At 36.3% G+C, this 4774-nt stretch overlaps 1 long non-coding RNA gene across 1 annotated transcript; it reads left to right on the forward strand.

Moving 5' to 3' along the window:
• The first annotated feature begins 691 nt into the window (after window positions 1-691).
• Window positions 692-3978, forward strand: LOC132094798 (uncharacterized). Its single transcript, XR_009422402.1, has 3 exons — window positions 692-757; window positions 852-921; window positions 3776-3978. It is a non-coding gene; the product is annotated as an uncharacterized LOC132094798 (long non-coding RNA).
• Window positions 3979-4774: the final 796 nt, after the last annotated feature.

Consider the following 4774-nt stretch of genomic DNA (forward strand, 5'->3'; position numbering starts at 1 on the left):
ATCCGGGACATTGGCTCGTGTGCACGCGCCTGACCCATCTGAAATACTTTTCATAGATGCCATTTTCTTTGCTCACGACGTGGCTCGTATGAGGATGGAATACGGCGAAATAAAGTGTATAATCTTACTCATAAAATGGGGTTTGTAATATAATATCATTTTATAATGACATTTATTTGCTGTGTGCGCATAAACTTTTCTCAAGGACATTTCCTTTCACTCACGATGCGGAAAAGACGAGGACGTCTTTTAATTTCTATATGGGAAATCTAAAAAGTAAGTGTTTTTATCTAATTTAAAATGTGTTTAATAACATCATATTGGTTTTTTTGCGATATTTATGTGCTTTACTCCAAAACTTTTTCTCAAGAGAGATATTTTCTTACACTCGCGATGGGGAGAAGACGGGGAATTAGTTTTTTTTTCAGAGGAAAACACCATAAGTAAGTGATTTACCTCGTTTACATGTATTTTATAAGATGATATTACTTTATGGTGATATTTAAATGCTCTGCGCGCCTAAAAGAGCCTAACGGTTCCTCACAGATTTGAACTGCTGTGCAGCAGACCATGATGGTGCAGACGCGGAAAACACCATAAGTGAGTGATTTACCTCGCTTACATGTATTTTATAAGATGATATTACTTTATGGTGATATTTAAATGCTCTCAAGCCTAAATGAGCCTAACGGTTCCTCACAGATTTGAACTGCTGTGCAGGCAGACCATGATGGTGCAGACGCGGAAAAGACCAGAAGTAAGTGTTTTACCTCATTTAAAATATCTATTTTATAACAGCATATTGATTTATTGTGACATTAATATGTTGTGCGCTCCTACACTTTCCTCAGAGAGAGATTTTCTTTCACTCACAAAGCGGAGCAGACGGGGAAGTTGGTTTTAACAAGGAAAACACGGAAAGTAAGTGTTTTACTTCATTTACTATATGTACATTATTTCATAAAATAATATTATTTAGTAACGCTAATGCTATTTGTATGCTGTGCGTGCCTAGACGATCTGAAACATTTCTCACAGATTAAATTTGATGTCAAAATAGCAATATCAGTAATGTTAATTGTTTCTTGCATGTGTCCTGACCAAATGTTGTCATTTTTGTCATTATACTAAGCATTAATTTAATGAGTTTTCATAATGTTGAGTTTCAGTATATTCTATTTTAGTTATTTTTTCCATATATATGTATGTATGTGTATGTTTCATATTTCATATTTTATATATACAACCCGAATTCCGGAAAAGTTGGGACGTTTTTTAAATTTTAATACAATGAAAACTAAAAGACTTTCAAATCACATGAGCCAATATTTTATTCACAATAGAACATAGATAACATAGCAAATGTTTAAACTGAGAAAGTTTACAATTTTATGCACAAAATGAGCTCATTTCAATTTTGATTTCTGCTACAGGTCTCAAAATAGTTGGGACGGGGCATGTTTACCATGGTGTAGCATCTCCTTTTCTTTTCAAAACTGTTTGAAGACGTCTGGGCATTGAGGCTATGAGTTGCTGTTGGAATTTGGTCCCATTCTTGCCTTATATAGATTTCCAGCTTCTGAAGAGTTTGTGGTCGTCTTTGACGTATTTTTCGTTTAATGATGCGCCAAATGTTCTCTATAGGTGAAAGATCTGGACTGCAGGCAGGCCAGGTTAGCACCCGGACTCTTCTACGACGAAGTCATGCTGTTGTTATAGCTGCAGTATGTGGTTTTGCATTGTCCTGCTGAAATAAACAAGGCCTTCCCTGAAATAGACGTTGTTTGGAGGGAAGCATATGCTGCTCTGAAACCTTTATATACCTTTCAGCATTCACAGAGCCTTCCAAAACATGCAAGCTGCCCATACCGTATGCACTTATGCACCCCCATACCATCAGAGATGCTGGCTTTTGAACTGAACGCTGATAACATGCTGGAAGGTCTCAATCCTCTTTAGCCCGGAGGACACGGCGTCCGTGATTTCCAACAAGAATGTCAAATTTGGACTCGTCTGACCATAAAACACTATTCCACTTTGAAATAGTCCATTTTAAATGAGCCTTGGCCCACAGGACACGACGGCGCTTCTGGACCATGTTCACATATGGCTTCCTTTTTGCATGATAGAGCTTTAGTTGGCATCTGCTGATGGCACGGCGGATTGTGTTTACCGACAGTGGTTTCTGAAAGTATTCCTGGGCCCATTTAGTAATGTCATTGACACAATCATGCCGATGAGTGATGCAGTGTCGTCTGAGAGCCCGAAGGGCATCCAATAAAGGTCTCCGGCCTTGTCCCTTACGCACAGAGATTTCTCCAGTTTCTCTGAATCTTTTGATGATGTAATGAACTGTAGATGATGAGATTTGCAAAGCCTTTGCAATTTGACGTTGAGGAACATTGTTTTTAAAGTTTTCCACAATTTTTTTACGCAGTCTTTCACAGATTGGAGAGCCTCTGCCCATCTTTACTTCTGAGAGACTCTGCTTCTCTAAGACAAAGCTTTTATAGCTAATCATGTTACAGACCTGATATCAATTAACTTAATTAATCACTAGATGTTCTCCCAGCTGAATCTTTTCAAAACTGCTTGCTTTTTTAGCCATTTGTTGTCCCCATGCCAACTTTTTTGAGACCTGTAGCAGGCATTAAATTTTAAATGAGCTAATTAAGTGGATAAAAGTGTAAAATTTCTCAGTTTAAACATTTGCTACGTTATCTATGTTCTATTGTGAATAAAATATTGGCTCATGTGATTTGAAATTCCTTTAGTTTTCATTTTATTAAAATGTAAATGAATAAAATTTGGGTTGTATATATATATATATATATATATTCATTTGTATATATTTGAAAATAACTTTTCAATATACTCAAATCCTCTATAATGCATTGAGTTAAATTGTTCAGCCTTCAAAGTGAATTGGTGCCCTCACAAGACTTGGAGTATGACACATGGGTAGCATGAACTACAGATTAGATATTATTTTTTTGGTACTGTCATTTATTTATGTGCTGTCCCATTTATGCGCATACATTTTGATAGAGCCCTCAGAGCAGTGAGATCAGCATGGAATTCAGGAATCGTAGAAAGAATCAGAAACATACTGAACTTTTTCATATTATTTAACAAATATCCTGACTAGATTGTTGGTCTCTGTGCATGACTGTGTGTTCATGAGACAAAAAAAAAAAATCAAGAAAAAAAAAAAAAATGTGTACTTTCTTCACTGAGTTGAATCTTTTTCACTGACTCCTGAACAGAGCTTCGGTTGTTATGACTGTCACAATGGCAGCTAACAGATGAACGTGATAACTTCCTGTTGCAACGAGCACAGCAGATGTATTTACCACAGAGAAAAAAGCACATATGTTGTATTTCATGCTTTGTTTTTATTAATTAATTAATCTTCATTTTCACAACTTGTGTGCTTTTCCTAGTTGATTTGGATTGAATTGCTTTGCTAATAGATTCTCATGAACACATATTCATGCACAGAGTTATTCACTTGTACTCATGCCGTTCAACAGACACCATGTAAGACATGTATGTCATACAGGTTTGGAACCCCATGAGGATGAACAAAAATTATGACACAATATTTGGGTAAATGCTTTGAGTGAACTATTATTGTATTGTAATTGATACTTGTCTGATATTTCACCTGTTAATAATATTTTTGATAAATGGATGTAAAATGATTGTTTTTTTCTCCCCAATTTTACAGAAGCACTTTTGTGATGCTGCAAGTAGGAGTGGATTTCTTGCTTAGATGGAAACTGCAGAGAACCACATCCTGTCGTCCTGAAAAAAAGAAAGAAACTACTTTTTCTCCAAGGAGGTCCAAACGCCATTGGCACAGACTTTGTTCAGTGATCAGTATGATACATTCAGCCAGGGCCGTCCTTAGGGGGTGCAACTGATGCGGTCGCACCGGACTCCACACTTGAGGGGTAAACGGACTGAATGAGAGCACCCCCCACCCCCACCCCCCCGGGAACGCTTCCTACTTCGCACCGGGTCCCAAATCAGCTAAGTATGGGCCTGCATTCATAGTTAATGGTAATGACTGAGATGCTGTGGTTTAAGCAGATAAATGTAAGCACTATAAACCTGATTAAATTGAGAATAGATATGGACCAAATACGTTTTTTTGTGCCTTTTGTGCACTATTTGCTTTGACATTGTTTTAATTGTTGTAAAGTATGTTCTTTATATGAATTGAAAACACTGAATGTGAAGACATTTTGGTGCAGGGAAAAATAATTACAATATTTCAGTTAAAATAAATAAATAAGTGTAAACATACATTGTTTTGTGAATTAATGTATCTCTCTCTCTCTATATATATATACAGGTCCTTCTAAAAAAATTAGCATATTGTGATAAAGTTCATTATTTTCCATAATGTAATGATAAAAATTAAACTTTCATATATTTTAGATTCATTGCACACCAACTGAAATATTTCAGGTCTTTTATTGTTTTAATACTGATGATTTTGACATACAGCTCATGAAAACCCAAAATTCCTATCTCAAAAAATTAGCATATCATGAAAAGGTTCTCTAAACGAGCTATTAACCTAATCATCTGAATCAACTAATTAACTCTAAACACCTGCAAAAGATTCCTGAGGCTTTTAAAAACTCCCAGCCTGGTTCATTACTCAAAACCGCAATCATGGGTAAGACTGCTGTCCAGAAGGCCATCATTGACACCCTCAAGCGAGAGGGTAAGACACAGAAAGAAATTTCTGAACGAACAGGCT

Source organism: Carassius carassius, chromosome 19, assembly GCF_963082965.1.
Source record: "Carassius carassius chromosome 19, fCarCar2.1, whole genome shotgun sequence".
Taxonomy (NCBI): Eukaryota; Metazoa; Chordata; class Actinopteri; order Cypriniformes; family Cyprinidae; genus Carassius; species Carassius carassius.